We start from the raw sequence: 17,997 nt of genomic DNA, 5'->3' as shown, positions 1-17,997 counted from the left end.
ACTCTCAGGGCTTGATTCAGCCTATTGCATAAATGGGTCAGAACTGTGGTAGCATGCATGAGCATCCTGATGGGGTGCCTGTGTCAGGATTCAACATATGTATGGCATCCACAACCTGGCTGATAACCATAAGCAGACATGGAGCTGTATCTGTCCACAGGGGATGTGGAGAGTATAAAACTACAAGACTAAAAATAGATGGCCTTGTGAGGTGTCCCAGGACTGGAGCTGGAATAACATTAGTGGCCATGCATGTTTGACCAGTTATGTTCAGGTGACTAACTTCTCTGGCCAGAGTTAGCAGTGATGCTATGTCAGGAATGATCTGTGCCATCTCTGTATACCTGGCCTGTGACTGGCCACCTCCTTTCTGGACCTTTCCATGGCCACAAAGACCAGGGCATGTGGAGGCAAACCAGAGGACAATTATTGTGTGCTTCATGGACACAGCAATGGATGCAGTCTTACAAAGCACCATCTGCATCCTGTTCCTATAGTCTAGGTCACTGTGCAGGCACTGGATGTCATCACTCAGGGGCAGGGCTCAGTCATCATCAGTTGCATAATAAATAAGAGGGACACTGTGGCAGGTAAAAGTGATGCTTTCATATAGGCTTAAGTCATGGCAGGTGGATATGGTAGTCATGCATTCTACTAATAGATTGGGTTCTGGAGAGTAAGGGGTCACATCTTCTAGTAGCAGTGTGGTGCTGTCAAGGCCACAAGTTTGGAAATTTGTACTCTGGTGAGCTACACTCTCAGGGCTTGATTCAGCCCATTGCATAAATGGGTCAGAACTGTGGTAGCATGCATGAGCATCCTGATGGGGTGCCTGTGTCAGGATTCAACATATGTATGGCATCCACAACCTGGCTGATAACCATAAGCAGACATGGAGCTGTATCTGTCCACAGGGGATGTGGAGAATATAAAACTACAAGACTAAAAATAGATGGCCTTGTGAGGTGTCCCAGGACTGGAGCTGGAATAACATTAGTGGCCATGCATGTTTGACCAGTTATGTTCAGGTGACTAACTTCTCTGGCCAGAGTTAGCAGTGATGCTATGTCAGGAATGATCTGTGCCATCTCTGTATACCTGGCCTGTGACTGGCCACCTCCTTTCTGGACCTTTCCATGGCCACAAAGACCAGGGCATGTGGAGGCAAACCAGAGGATAATTACTGTGTGCTTCATGGACACAGCAATGGATGCAGTCTTACAAAGCACCATCTGCATCCTGTTCCTATAGTCTAGGTTGCTCTGCAGGCACTGGATGTCATCACTCAGGTGTGCAGCAGGCTACAGAGCACACTCACTATCTCCGCAAGTGTAGACACCAGCTGTCTGTACCTGGACCACTGACCCACATATCCACAAATTAATACCAGGTATTGTAACAGATTGGAGTCAAAGTGAAACTGTGGGATACATCACATCTCCCATGTAAGGTGTATACACATATCAGTGGTTGTGCAGCTAACAGATGCTTTCTGGGCTGAGGAATCCTCTATAGCCAGGATAGGGCTTACAATTACATGATGTTTGCCAACATCGGTGAAACTAGAGTTGTATCTTTTCTCTTGACAGGTTCTCCATAGCAGGGAATATATGTGCAACCTCCAATGTGAGTGATGCTGACAGTGACACTGTATCAGATTGTGCTATGACATCAATGAAATAAATGGCTAACCATCCCCATTGCATAAATACTGGTAGATGACACAGTCTATGAATACCATATAGATATCTGTAAGCCTTGCTTTACATGGTGTTGTAATTGGAACCCAGAGGTACCTAAAAGACGGATAAGTAAATGGTGGACAGATATACAGTGCAGAAGTATCTTGTGAATATCCCCTGTTCCACATAACATGCACTGTACAATATGGCAGTGTAACAGCTAATGCTAAATGGATGCATCTCCGCAGTCATCACCTGCTCAGATCCCTCAAACAGGCCACCAATGGGTATTTTTATCCTCTGCTCATCAGCAGACAGGGATTCCAGGAGCACATCCACCTCTGTGAGCCACATCTGTGTTAGTGGCTCACTTCCTGTGGTGGACATGTCTTGGTAATGCCTTGGTCTTGGTTATGCAATGTCATATTAGTTAAGCCTCACTGAACCTGATGTAGTATCATATGATTCTACCCACAGAACTGATGTTCTGTACCATTCCTTGCCATGACTCTTCCTAAAAGCCATGTCTGAATTACATTTTAGCAGGATGCATGTGCCATGTGTGCAGAGAACATGAAGAAACATGTCAGTCTCCTTGGTGGTGAACTTTTCCAGATATTGCCTCTCTCATGGATCCATGACAAGACTTGTGCACCTGTGGATTGCACGTTAGTCAGTGTATGTTGCCATGGTTGTATGTGAATGCCATGTACAATTGTATGTGGCTCCTCAGCCCCACATGGCATTAACTTACCTATCCTCATTTGTGCTTTGACACTTCTTTTTCTTATGAAATCAGTGCACAGAAACTCTGTAATTTTTATTTTTTATTTTATTTTATTTATTTAACATTTGTTAACTGGGAAAGTCCGACTTGGAACAAAGCCAATTTTCAGTGGAGGCTCAAGGAGAAATGCTCCAGATGCATGTCTTTATAATGTGGGAGGAAATCGGAGCACCCAGAGGAAACCCACACGAACGCAGGGAGGACATACAGACTCCACACAGAAGGCACCCCAGCCGAGAATTGAACCGGAGAACCTCTTGCTGTGAGGCGACAACACTACCACTGTACCACTGCGCCATCCAATAATCTAAGTAAACCCGCACTCACACACACAGTATGTACAGAAAAGCATCACCCTATTTACAGGGGTCATCATGTCCTGTGTGGAAAGTCCTGCCCTTTATGTACGTTGCCCTGATGCAATCCCCACCAACAATTGGAAGGGCCTATGATATGGCATTGTGGTGCATTGACACACATATCCACAAACATATACCTTTTCATTGATGTCTCTGTTGTTACTGTCCACTGTAAATATTTGGTAGAGTATATGTTTAATTACCAATTATCTTTTCTTCTGTAAGTATTACAGTTTCACAGTTTAGTGTGTCATAATACAGTAAAATCCTGATTCCACAATTAGTCACATTAGCATAATCTCTCACGATATGAGTTTCCACTTTATATCATGCTAATTCAGGCCTCATTGCATGGCTCTGATGTTAATGAGGGAATTTATAGCAGCTGTCTTTAAATCACTGTCTTAGTGCACTAGATTATCAACACTAAGTGGTACTAACATGTTTATTCCTGTCCATCCCACAAATGTGGGCGTAAGTGTACAATGTGTTTGGGCACAGTGTCTTTGAAGCTGGTAACACTCTATGTCTGCACTGCAGAGCCTTTTTAGAGTGCCTATTACATGGTGCCTGAATGTGTCTCTGTGCAACATGGGATCCATTTTCCTCCTAAACTGAACCTGTCTGAATGGTCATTTTTGCTGTAGGTATTGAGAACAGCAGGAGACTTGTGAGCTGTCCAGGAAAGGACATGATATTTTTTATTTGTCCTCCAAAGAGACTTTTATGAGTGCTGGCTAGACCAATACAATGGCCCTTTGTAAAAGGTTTAGGCCGGGTACAAGCCTGCCAGGACAGTAAGTGATGCCACTTATATCACCTATTCCAGCAAGCATTGCTGGCATTATTATAATGACCTATCCCCCCAGTCTACTTAGCCAGTGGGAAGCAAAGGTTTGGGACGGCACTCTAGAGTTTTACTGTTATCATTTTTTGTTTGTTTGTTTTTTTTTTTTATAGGTCCACCACTGTACTAAGTTATTCCTACATTGTTTCATAACAGCTGAGAAGTAGCAAGCTAGCACAAATGGACGTCACAGTAAGCCAGAACACCTCTCCATGCTCCAGGGTCCATATGCATACCTCTCAATTCTCCAGAATTTCACAGAATGTCCAAATTTTTGCCTCACATATTTAGTCTTTCCTTTAACAAAAATTCAGTTTCTAGAAATGAGAGGCATGTAAATATCAGACACCCTTTGGAAAAATGCAAGATAAATCAAACTTTTTATTCTTAGAAAGTTTCTACATTTATAAGAGCAATATTTAAACTGTGTCCTTATTTTGGACCCTTATCCCCCCATTATTTTTGGCTCTGTCCCTGACTTTTCAGATATGAGTTTGAGAGGTACATCTATATGCTAGATGTACTACTACACAGTGCAGTTTTAACAGCATATGCAACATTTCTGTCTACAAATGTGTCCTGTTTTTGTTTTCTTTCTTTCTGCATGGCTAAATGTGGCAGTGGTAGAGGATCTATGGTGGGAATCTCAGTCTCTGCCCACTGATGTTTCTGGTGTTGAGTCATCAGTGATTAGTAGGTCTGCCTATCAGCAGGGGAGGGTCGCCCTGCCAAAGGTGATGGGAGGGCCCACTGGTAGCCCCTGTGGTGACTGCTTAAGAAAGGATTGAAGGTTTTCTTCTTGTATTACCATATAGAAGCCCACTGCTGTGTTTCACTGACAGTAGTAGAGGCTGGTGCTGTCTGATATGCATAGACAGCTAAATGGCCACCAGAGAACAATGGAGCACCACCTGGAACACCACCTGGTACAGCTGGTTAAGTCACTGAGCCACCAGAGATACAACCTACCCACTACTACAGCCATGGTGGTGACTGATGTCTGTGCGGGCTGGCCTCTGAGCTGAGCTGAGCTGGCATCCCCCGTCCATATGCTCCACTACCTTCTGTATAATTTCCTATTCCTTGTTTGTTATCCATTCTTCCCCATCACCAACAATCCACAACTGTCAGTTCATGCCCTTAGACTATTGCCTCCAACTTTTGTATCAATTCAGCCTCTAACTGTGCCTTTTATATTTGGTTTCTGCCCTGCAATCTTCTTCTTTCCATCTACCCTTCCCACAACCTTCCGTATTATCTTCCTCAGCTTCACTTCCTCTTTTTATATGATAAATGAGTGCTTTCCCACAAGAAAAAGGTGTTCTTCTCACCTACCAGTCATTTCTTACTGTTATCCTTGTGTGCTTTTCTCTTGTTTTCCACTCTTTCTTTTGTCCCCATTTATATAATGCACTGGATTAGCATTTTGCTTTGCTGGTCATTAATGGCCTGTCTGCCACTGTGCGCATGGCCAGAATTAAACACTTCTATCCAAGAGGGAACACACACAGTCTCAGACATATTCAGGCATGTTTGGCTTCCTTTCTTGTTTTGTCTGCTATCCAGTCATGCAAACTCTGCTAGCACAGCTTCACTGATTCTGCCTAATACCCTAATACCACTTGGATCTGTAATGCAGCTCCACCAAGTTGCTATGTCCTCCTTTTCTCAGACTACTTGTTCTGTGCAAGCACTGAGATATACCTGCACAGCTACTGGCCACATCACACTATAGAATGGTTGATAGTTACTGCTATACTGATTCAAAGTGCTTATCTGTGAATCCCAGTCACTATTCATTCATGGAAATGATTTGACTTAAAGATTTAATACCAGTTTTAAATACATAAATATATAATTTATTAACACACTACATGCAGTTGTGATATTTAAGAATAAAAAGTTAAGTGCATCTTCCATTTCAACTTCAGTTTTATTATATACTTATTGACTAAGCATTAATACAACAGAAAAGGGAAGAAATGCTATAGTACAGTAATAAAAAATAAATTAAAAAAACGCATTACCAAGGACTCTGATTTTCTGACTTTCTGCAAAAAATGGAAGGAATCACAGGAATTAAATCTTTTCCCAGATTCCCAGGGCTGTTGCATTACAAAGTGCATTAATGCACTTGATGGACAGCTCTTCTTAGTGCAGACTTCTATACCTGCTTTCAAACAAGTCTGATAGCACTGAGATGAGCTGGCCTTTTTTCATTGCTTTCTTTCTGGTAGTTTGCCAACATCTCTGTCAACTGCAGTCATTCTGGTCTGCTTCATCCAAAGAAAGGACCTAATTGGTTGCAGTTGTTCAGAGCAGTTTCTCAGCAGCAGCAGTGTCTTTAAATAGTTGCTATCTGAGAAGCTGGCTCTCTCTTTCTTAATTGTCATCGTAAGAACAGCTTTCTTTAAAAAAAAATAAAAATTTGCTGCTTTAGTGTCATCTTAAACACAGATCAAAAGGTTTACTTGGAAGACTCAGACTTGGACATCTCAGATATCTTGGAGGGAAGAGGGCCAAACAGAAAGCACAAGCATTTATTTATTTATTTATTTGTTTGCCTGTCTGATTGTTTTAAAGTTTAATGACATCTACATCTAGATTAGAAAGACTAGGGCAGAGTTACTGTTAAATCTGCATTACAAAGAGGTAAATGAAGATGGGGATTAATGTGATACATTAGAGCTATGTTTTTTTTTTGTGGAGTGAGGACAAATGTGATGAATTAGTGGTTTATTTTCTTTGTAACTTATTGTAATTAATGGGGGGGGGGTTGTGTGAATGTTGGGGGTAATGTGAAATTGTAAACTGTATTATTTGTATTTTTAAGTTAGGTCAGCATTAATGTATTATTACAAAAGGATCTTCTCTTGCTTTGTTAGGGTGTGTGTGTGCATGCATATGTGTGTGGTGGTGGTGCGATTAAATTTTAATGTTTCTGTTTAATTGACTCTATGTGGTTTCGCATAAGTACTGGTATAAATGGGGCAACTTTTTTGGTGAGAGATGTAAACTGAGATTTGAACCTTTTAGGTGTTCGTAGGATCAAAGGAAGTTACAAGGCTACTGGTTCTGAGGCTCTTACAAGCTTAGTCAAGAATTTAGCCCATGTTCTGACAAGCCAGCACCCAATGCCCCTGTCCAGTAGGCACATAGGTGCAATCCCAAGGGTGTATTTTCTGTTTCCCACCCAGTTATCCATGTAGCACTTAAAAAGGGTTAATATGATACTCTGATGTGGGGTTGGAGTCTATTCCACAGAAGGGAGAGTCTCTGGGACACAAATCTGTCCTACCAACAAAGTCCTATTGATGTCACAGGCCAGGTTGAGGTCACACATATTGGTAACCCGAGTGGAGCTTGACTTGCAGATATGCAGCAGTCTCATCAAGGCGGGGCCTGAGATTGCTTTGTATGTCAGACAAAGGTCACCTCTGAGGAGGCTGTAGGAAACTGGGTAGAGGGACAGGGCTTTTAGCCTGTCTGTGTAGAGTAGATGTCTGAGGTCCTGGATTCTACTGGGGAAGAAACTTTGTGGTCTCTCCAGCTGCTGCATGTGCTTTGTGATGTACATACCAAAAGGGGCATTGTACTCAATAATGGGTCTTATAAGGGAAGAATACAGGGATATTATGACTACCTTGTCCCTGGATGAGATACCCTTACTAATGAGGTGGGCCCTGTAGAAAGCTTTCCGTACAAAGGAGGCAATATGGTGGTCAAAAGTGAGTTTGCACTCAACCTGGGTGTACAAGTCCCTCACAGCTGATTGCATCCTTAGTACCTTGTTATTAATGTGATAATTCATGGGGATGTCACTCTCCCCAAAGGGGAAGATGATGAATTTTTTTGTAATTCAGATTGAGGACATGTTTCTGGCACCAGTCATTTGTTTGGGTGATACCCTCTTGGAGGATGTCCACATCACTAGGGGAATTGATTACAATGCCCAGTTTGTAGTCATCTGCAGACTTGGTCAGCCATAGCCCACTGATTTTGACTTGCACCTCATAAAAGTATATCCTAAGCAACAAAGGCCCCAAGACTGATCCTTGGGGTACAGTGTTCTTTATGGGTCAACTGCTTGACGTAGCTTCCCCTATTTTGACTAGGTGGGATCAATCAGTGAGCCAGTTTGCTACCCATCTGGTAACATATGAATTGATGCCTAGTTGAGAGAGTTTATCTATTATACCTGAGTGGGGAATAGTATTGAAGGCTTTGGCCAGGTCAAGGTAGGCGGTGTGCACAGTCTTCCCCTCATCCATGGCTTTGGTGACAGTCTCAAAGAAGTCGACCAGATTTAGTAGGCATGACCTACCCTTGACAAAACCAGACTGTGTGAGATTGAGTATTTGGAGGTTGCCATTGTCCTTGTTAATGAGGTCCATGATAATCCATTCCATGGCCTTGCAGATCAGGCTATTTAGGCTGATGGGTCTATAATTTCCTGGATTGGTGGATACTCCACCTTTGTGCATAATGATGACAGTGGCTGTCCTCCACTTGGCTGGGATGAAGCCAGTACTCAAGCTTTGGTTGAATAGGATGCCTAATGGTGCTGCAATTTCCTGCCTGAGTTTATGTAAGATGCAGCCTGGGATGTTATTGGGCTCCATGGAGGCTATTTTTTTGCCTTTATGAGGGCAGTAATGACTTACTCCATAGAGATAAGGGTAGGAGTCAGGTGCTGGGGATATCCTGGTTTACTGATGGGGGGACAGGAAGGTTGAAGTTTTCACTGAACCTGTCTGCCAGCAGATTGGCTATATCTATGACATTTGTGTATGTGGTGTTCTTGACTACCAGTTCTGAGCAGATCTGGGTGCTTGCCTTGAGATTGCAGACCTATGGGAAAAAAGCCTTGTAATTGTCCTTAGGCCAGTTTGGACTCAAAATTTGCTTTAGAGGATTTTACTAGTGCTTTCATTTGCTTATTCAGCCTAAGGAGAGATTGCTTCCAATTAGGCACCTGCTCCTTCTAAGTTCCAGACAGCAATTTTTTCCTTTTATTATAGAGTTGATTTATTGCAGATATCCACCAGACAACTTTACTCTTCCTTGAGGAGGAGGATTTTGTCATGTTGGTTATTCCTGATTCCATGCAGCTATATAAATGCTTGTATAGTACTTTGATGTAAGTTTGAACATTTTCCCCAGTTCCTACAGAGGGGGACGGGACTGTTAAACTTTTTATACCTTCCCTCAGGAGGTTGCAATCAGCTTTGGAGAAGTTTTTATGTTTGACTCTAGTAAGGGAGGCTCAGAGGAGATGGTGACATCGAAAGTGACCTCTTTGTAGTCAGATATTACCAGGGAGAATGACACTGTAGGGATGCTGCAGTACTTACTTATGTTGGTTAACACCAAGTACAAGATATTTTCACCTCTTGTGTGGTGGGAGTGTCAACCAGCTGGTCCAAGCCATTTGTATTGACAAAATCTAGGAATCTATGGGCATTTATGTTTTGGCATGAGTAGTTGAATCTTTCAAAGAGGTCCAGATAGGTGGAGTGGGCATCTTGAGTCAGAGTTGGGTGCCTCTAGCTAGCTATGATTTGAATAGGGCTTCCTTTCAATGGTTAATTGCACCCGGAGTGTCTCCTCTGTGTCAAACTATATGACCAGCATGCAGGTGCATGTGTCTTTTATATATATTGCTACCCCACCTCCTTTTGCTTTGCTGCCTACAATTTGGGGTCTGATTGTATGATAGGATGAGTAACCTGGAAAGACTGGGGTGCTCTCCAGAGATTTGAACCAGGTTTCTGTAACTGCACAAATGTCAGCATCTTCCAGGGTTAAGAATGCTTGCAATTAGTGTAGTTTCATGTTTAGACTTCTAACATTTAGCAGCATGACCTTTAATTTGCATTTTGATGACATTTTCATGTTGGTAGTTTTGACCTCATGGCATTGCCTAAAAAAGGCACTATGGGGAAGGCAAGACCCTTTGCCAGGGGCCTGAAGCCCAAAGGAGATAGATGCAGGCCATCTCTGGCTAAGCATCATGGTTTGTCAATCATGTCCTCCCATGTTGTCAGGTACTGGATCTCCTTGGAATGACACCAGAAACTAAGCCAATTGTTAAAGTCAATCATTTTCTGTTTGTATTGAGGCATCATTCTGGGTGACAGTAGAATGCCACTTAAGGCTAGGAATATACCTGCCTGGGGCACATATTCAGCAAGCTTGGTCATGTCTCTCTTCATATAGTCTAGGGAAGTAAATCTCAAGTCATTCATGCCAACATGGACTATGACAGAATCATAACAGTACCTGTTGTTGAGAGACTTGAGCCCATGGGTGATATGGTGGATTCTGGCACCTGAAAAACAACTAACTGTGACTTTCTCCTTATCCAACCTGGTGAGGGGCACATCTGTGTGTCTCACAATGGAGTTTACTTTAACTAATATGCTGGGTTTATGTTTAGGCCTTAGTGGTTGTGAGACACAGGTGTGTGGACTATGTGTGGTGTGTGGTGTGGTGGGCAGTGGAGTTCATGTGTGTTTTTGCCTCTGAGGTCTCTTTTATTTGGGTATGTTTTTGTTGAGGACCTCGGCATATGTGAGTGGGTGTTGTGTAGGTGTGGATGATGTTTGAGGTGTGATGTTTGTGTTGACAACCTTCTCACTATGAGATATACTGGCTTGCAAGGAAGAGAGCATTGACTTAAGATTATTAATGTAATTGCATCTCTCACAAATTGTGTTCCTAGGTGATAGTAGTAGAAGGTTGTCCATGTACATGAGGCAGTTGCTACACTGTCTCAGGATGCCCATATCAACCAGACTGGCAAGAGAAAGCATAGGAAACTGACCATCCATATTTGTCAGAAATTGACGGAGAGAGGCCAAAGAGAGATAATAGGATAAAGGGTGGAAGGTCTAAGAGTAGTACTACTAGATGATCACACAAGTGCTACTAAGGGAATTTCTAGCTGGAATACCTCACAAACAGTTGAAAACAGTGCAACTGCAGCTTTGGATGACTATGCTACTCAATTTAAGGTTTAAGAAAACAGTAAAACTCACAAAAAAGCACAGATTAACCACTTGAAGACAAAAAAAAACAGAACTCACAGTATGAAAAATACAGTTAATGATGAAATGCAATTAGTATAAATTGCTTTTTAAACAAATATGCAGCAAATATTGTTTTAATCCAAAGTGCAGAAAACAGTTGAATATAAGTACTTAATCTTTTGTAGTCTCACAGCATGAGCAAGGGGAAAAGGCCTATCTCACTGCAGCTTTGAGCAAACAAGTAAAATCTGGTTTAAACACTAGCAGTTTAAGGCAGAGAAACAGAAACCAGACAAATTATCCAATCAAAAAACAGAGCCCTGTCTAGTATCTCTAGCCAGATCAGACAAGACTGAATCCCCTCCCTCGAAGAAACAGCTAGGCCTCTCTTAACAAAAGATTGTACTACAAGATTTAAATGTCACAAACAGTAATAGATATTCAGCTCTATGCTAGTGGTTTTCAAGTACAGCAACAAGTAAAATGTACAGCTCTAGCCAGATCAGACCAGACTGAATCCTCCTCCCATGAAGAAACATACAAGTGTTCATAGTTAAGTGATGCCAGATTGGTGTAGTAGTGGTCTGTGCATGAAGGTGACTGATCCTTGTTGCCATGTATGTGCATGTGAGTATGTGTGCGTGTGCGTGTGCGTGCGTGCGTGCGTGCGTGTGTGCATGTGTGTGTGTGTGTGTGTGTGTGTGTATTTGACAACACTTTGCTTGTTTGACAGGAGGATTGTAGGATTGCAGTTAGTAAATGGAGTGTGGTTAGTTAATGATGAAAGCAAGTTACCTTTTTGCCATTGACCCATTTACATGGCTAGTGTGCATTTATTCGAAATACTTTGTGGAATATTTATTTTTGTGGCTACTATTTTATTGAAACTGCATCCAATTTCACAGACTATCCCAGATTTTGCTTCATATATTTCTGCTGGCAAGTAACTGAGGGTTGCAGTCAGTAAATGAGGTGGTCGGTTATTGCTGAAGGCAACTTATTCTCTTCTCATTTGCTCATCTGGTTTTAATAGTATTAGACTACATTTGGAAGAAATATTTTTTTCTTGCTATTAGTTTGTGCGTACAAGAAATGAAACCATCCATAATTGCAGAGAATACCACTTATTTTTATTCATACCTTTGGTCTGGCATAGAATTGAGGGTAGTAGTCATTAAATGGTGGGCTGGCTGTGGCTAAAGTAATTTTCTGTCAGGGTTATTTGTTCAGTTTCAGTTTCATATTTGCATTACAAGAATGGTGTGCATTTGTAAGAAATTTATTTATTTTATTTTACATTGAAAGTTTGACTGGGCAGGCTTGCCCATTTTCAGCAGAGGCCTGGGGAGCTAAGCTCCACAGATAGAAAAGATTATATGAAGTAGTGTGACTGTATAACAATAAAAATCTTATCTTAGTACATTATAAATTATTATATTTAGTTGTATATCTAGTAACACAATGGACAGAAAATCATTCTTTCAGACAAGATACAGAGATACATTTTGTGACAATGAAGAACAAAACATTTTGAGATAGAAAGGAGTACGGAGAACAGAGGTAGAGTAAGACATGTATGTATTAATTTTGAGCAGTGTGGCAAGGTTACAAACTAGTAGCATAGCTTAGGTGTCAAACAAGGTAAATAGGCAGGGGGGTTGTTTAGTTTAGTACAATATGAAGATGGTAACATAACTAGTTACAGGATTTGAATTTTGTGGTAGCAAAGTATTCAAGATAGTATATCCACTATGGTGAGAATAGACACTACTATTAGATACAGGTTATATGTTAGCCATATGAGAATATTGTCATTGCAGTGCCTTTGTGTATAGGTAGTTTGGGTTGCAAATTGTTATGATGAATAGTGTTAGCAGTTTAGCCTGGGTTGGTGCAGGTGCATATCCATGAGCTAAGTGGGATATGAGATGGTTTTTGAAGTTGGCTTTGCTGGCTGTTGATCTTATGTTAAATGGTATGGCGTTCCAGATTTTAGCAATGTAGTTGGAGTATAGGGGGTCCCTAGAACTATTTTTGTTTCTGGTAATGTCCATTAGTGTTTTGTTACTAGACTATAATAGGCATTTACTGGAGGATTGGTTTAGTAGGCCTTGTACAGCTGTTTTATTTTTCTGGTTGGTAAAACATATGATGGGCCATACTAAGTTGGTTAAGGGAAAGCAAGTTTGGAAGTTCTAGCCAAGATAGTTGTTTAAGGGCTTGGCAGTGATGAGTCCTAAAGGCTGAGTCAGTAGCAAACTTTGCTATTTTTGCAGCAGGTGTTTAATTTGGCTAAGTCTGATTTGTTAAGGTTGTTGAATATGTAGGATGCATAAAGAAGTGTGGAGGCTAGGTTAGTTCAAGCAATAATGGTTTTAGTATTATTTGAAAAGTATTTTTTGCATCTGTATATGGTTCCAAGTTTTTTGTGATTTTTTTTATTGTCTAAGCTATGTGTAGATTGAACTTCATGTTGTGATCTATTATGACACCTAGAATTTTGGTGTGGAAGATGGGAATAATTTGGGTTTTGTTACTTGAAAGTATTTAGAATGGAGGGATGGAATCTGTGGCCTTTGTGGAATGAAATATCATCAACTTAGATTTGTTTGGGTTGAGTATGAGATTTGCATCTGATAGCCATGATTTGACTGCAGTAGAGGACGTGTGTGTTCTTTTTTGCAGTTCTGGGAGCATGGGGGCAGAACAGATTAGGATAGAGTTATTGGCATATTGGACCAAAATACCATGTAGAGTGGCAGTGTGAAGGTTGTTGGTGAATAAACTGAATAGAAGGGAACCAAGGATAGACCTTTTTGGAACTTCTAGAGTAACAGGAACAAGAGGACATAGGTCATTATACCATTTGACAGCCTGTCTGTGATCTGATATGTAGTCTTTGAACCATGCAAGGGTATAGCAGCTTAGGTTAAGTTCAGTTAGTACTGTTAAGAGTGTATTGTGACAGACGATATTGAAGGCTTTGGAGAGGTCTAGAAAGATAGAAAATCCAAGGTTGCCTTCATTTTGGTGATAAGTAATAGTGTTAGTGAAGATAATAAGGGCTGTGCTAGTGCTGTGATTAGGATGGAATCCATGTTGGATGTTTAAAAACTTGTTGGATAAGAGATGGTTTAGAATTTGTGTATGTATATACTTTTCAAGAAATTTTGAGAGAGGTGATAGTATGGCAATGGGCCAGTAATTTGATAGTTCAGTTGAGTTTCCATCTGTGTGCAATGGTATTATATGTGATATTTTCCAGAAAGTAGGGATATGTTGTTCAGAGATGGACCGATTAATTAGTAAAAAGAATGGGTAAGATATGGCTTTGACTACTAATTTGAGGCATTCAGCTTTGAGTTTGTCTGCTGCAAGAGTTGTGGGTTTGAGTTTGTTGAGATATTTATATATAGTATTTGTTGGGACTGGTTGTAGGGAGAAGTGGTTGTTTTTATGGGCTAAGGAAGAAAGATTTTTTGGTGGTGTTGGACAGTTATTGTTAGTGCGGACTGCTATGTATTCTGTGAAATATTTGTTAAGGTGGGAGGCTATGAGTAGTGTTAGAGTTAAAGGTGGATGGGGAGGGTGTGCTAGTTTGACCTGGTTGCAGAATTTTGTTAATAGCAGACCAGAACTTTGTGGGTTCTTTTTGTGTTTAGCTTGTATATTAGCATAATGAATTTTTTTGTCAAGTCGAATTTACTTTTTTGCTTTGTTTCTTAGTTCCAGGTATTTCTGTTGGTTTGTTACAGTCCTAATGTGGACCCAATTTTCCCAGGCTTTATCTCTTTGTTGAGATCTTGTTTCTCTGGTAAACCAAGGTGCATAGTTGGACTTTATTCATACTGTTCTAGTGGGGGCCATGCTGTCTAGGATGTTTAGGGAGGTGATGTTGAAATATTCTACTGCAGTGTTGAGGGGGAAATAAGTGAGAATATTTATTTTTGGCTACTGTTTTGTAGAAACTTTCCATGATTATGCTTCCGTTTCTTGGCCTTCCAGGAATTGCGGATTGCACTTACTTAAATGGAGAGGGGTTGGCTATAACAGAAGGCAACTTACTCTACCGTCATTTCCTCAATTTAATGTCCGCTTTTATGGAAGTCGTGTGCAGTTGTAGGAAATAAGTCAGAATACTTATTTTGTGACTATTGTTTTGTTGCTTCTGTCCCTGATTTCACAGAACTTTTCTGACTTTGCTTCATATCATAGCTAAATGGAGAGGATGGGTGGTTTTCTGAGGCCGAAGGAAAATTATTTTCATCATTTGCTCGTCTGGCTTTAAAGGACCAGTCAATAACTGTATGTGAGAAGTTAGAATACTTTAGTACTGTTTGTGTGTACCAGAGTTAAAACAGTTCCTGATTGCCGACAATACTCGTGACATTGTGACATATCGTTGCTATGGCAAAGAACTGAGCACTGCAGTCATTAAAAGGGGGGTGGCTGGCTGTGGTTACTGGCTGTGGTTAAAGACAACTGTCAATTGCCTTTTGCTCACCTTCGTGTCTTCTTTCTTTATAGGAATACTATATATTTGCATGAAATGAGTGAGAATATTTATTTTGTGGCTAATCTGTTGTTGAAATTTTCCCTGATTTCTTAGACTTTCCCTGACTTTGCTTCACATTTCTGGGATGGCAAATAATTGAGAACTGCAGTCACTAAATGGGGGAATAGCCATGCCCAAAGACAATTTACTTTCTTGTTTGTTTATCTGGCTGCAAAGGACTGATCTGCATTTGTATGAAATAAGTTGGACTATTTAATTTCAAAACTTTGTCTGTGTAAACTTTTTACCCTTTGCTTGCGTGTTATCTGGGATATTTTACAGGCACTTCAATATTTATAGTTTTTAAAGCACCACTCTGCAATTGTATGAAAATAGCTTGAATGTTTTCTCTCTGGCTACTATTTTACATGTACTAAGGTTGAAACTGGCCCCAGGTTCACAGAATGACCCTCAGGCAGATTCAATAAACCCTACACGGTTCACTAACACCTAAACTTTGTGTGAGTTGCGCCCCACCACCCACATGGTGCGCATTCTTTTGTATTCAGTAAGCATCTGTACATGGTGTATAGAGCAGTACAACCACGGTAAACACTGTGGCATGCTAATTACAGCATAAGCAGCTGAATTGTGTGCTAATCAACCAATTCAAGATGGAGGAGTTATTCAACAAGCTGTAAAGCAACTATGTACACTCAGTGCTGTTTTTTCCTGCGAATTTCAAAACCAGTTAGAATACAGCCATGGAAAGGACTCTACACAAAAAGAAGATTAGGGGCTGCTGTTGCTTTAGTTCATGTGCATGTGCAACAGGCTGAAGTCTATGCTGCTGCTGCTGCTGCTAACACACCAAGGCCAAGAAGGAGAAGACTTTTCAGACCCCATTTAACTTATCACAACCTGCATGAGGTGGAAATTGTAGAGCACTACAGGATGGATAGAGACATACTACATGAACTCTGCCGCATCTGTCATCCTCAACCCAGACCCAGGGCAAACCGAGAGGAATCTATATCAGTAGAGACAAAAGGTATGCGTAGCACTTAGAATTTTAGCTACAGGAACCTTCCAAGGACCAACAAGGGACATGCTGGAAGTGTCACAGACATCAGCATCCAGGATCCTCCATCAATTCCTGAATGCTATGATACAACATGCCAGTGATTACATGTATTTTCCCTGTATTCCTGAGGATAGGGCCACAAATATGCAGGAGTTCTACCCTGTAGTACACTACCCTGAAGTACTGGATGCCATAGAGTGTACACATATAGAAATTAAGGCACAACCTGGGAAACAGGGAAGGCTCTACATAAAAAGAAAGGGCTGCCACTCTGTTAACTGCCAAGCTATGTGTAATGCCAAGGGAATCATCCTGAATGTGTCTGCTGGCAACCTAGGCAGTTACCATGACTCACATATCTGGCGCACCTCCCAACTGTATCAGATATTCACTGGGGATGATATCCCACAAGGTCATTTACTGGTGGATGCAGGTTATGCAGTGAAACTGTGGCTGATGACACCCATCAGAAATGCACACACATCCTCTGAAGAATGCTATAATGAAGCACACACTCAAACCAGAATCACATACATTGTGCATTTGGGCTGCTGATGTTGCAGTTCCAGTGCCTAGATACATCTGGGAGAACCCTGCAGTACAATCCATGGGCATGTACTGAAATATTCACTGTTTGTGCCATACTACAAAACATCATCCTGAGAAAGCAGCTTGAGCAGGATCAACAAGGGGAAGGGGCACACATCCCACTACCAATGGTAAGGTCACCATGGCCACACACAGGTGAGGATTCAGAGGGGGAGCCAGAAGCTGCTGTGAGTGTAAGTAGATGTAGGCATGCTCAGTATGCCCTCCCATTGGCTGTGAGACATCGCAAAGCATGCTCACTTACCACCTAATGGGCTAAAACCTTCATCCTACGCACATACATAAAGTAACATTGATGCCAGGCAATGCTCACAAACTTTACCTACCCACATAATGGCTGTGTACTGCTAGCATCAGACAGAGTCTGCTCTGAACTAAAACTGTTACAACCACTGAATTTACAAGGTAAGTGTTGAACCTGGAGTGTTTTGTGTAATAATCCAAATGAATGGCATATCCTTGCATGTTGTTACTTGGTAATGTAAGCAAGTAAAAGTTGGTTGATTTATAAAGAAATTACTTTAGGATGTGACGGCAGAGATTGATGTGACTACATGTGTCCTCTATCAAGTAGTAGGCCTAAGGTCCCCTAATGAGGACTCGCAGAACCATGACCCCATGGCCTGCCATGTCTGGGTGTGGACACCTCAACCACTGGTGGAGCAGTGGAAGTAGTGCCACTATAGGAGTGTGATTGGGCACAGCCACATCAGCTAACAGCAGATGATATGGCTGACCTACACCCACAAGGATGCCGTCACCCTCCCAGCAGACGTTCCATCACAGATACTGCCCATTCCAATATGTCATTCATCTGATCCTTTGAATCAGCAACACAGTGGAGGCAGTCACACATGTCAGCCTGTGCCACATCTAAACTCTAAACATTTCACTGGGCTGCCTATAGGAATGGCCCTGCACCTCCATGATAGCCCTAAACATAAATCAAGTGGCATGAGAAGACACACCTGGATGAGGTAGTTGATGGACAGCAGGCCTCCTCTGAGCACCCTTAACAACCTTCCTGCATGGCACCTCACCCACACTTTGGCTATGGCCAGAGTCAACAGGCACTGAAGCCACAGTAACCACACTTCCCTGTG

The sequence above is a fragment of the Protopterus annectens genome, chromosome 5.part1, assembly GCF_019279795.1.
Source record: "Protopterus annectens isolate FY-2018-M chromosome 5.part1, PAN1.0, whole genome shotgun sequence".
NCBI classification, from domain to species: domain Eukaryota; kingdom Metazoa; phylum Chordata; order Ceratodontiformes; family Protopteridae; genus Protopterus; species Protopterus annectens.
The sequence above is the reverse complement of the archived record's forward strand: the minus strand, read 5'-3'. Positions refer to the sequence as shown.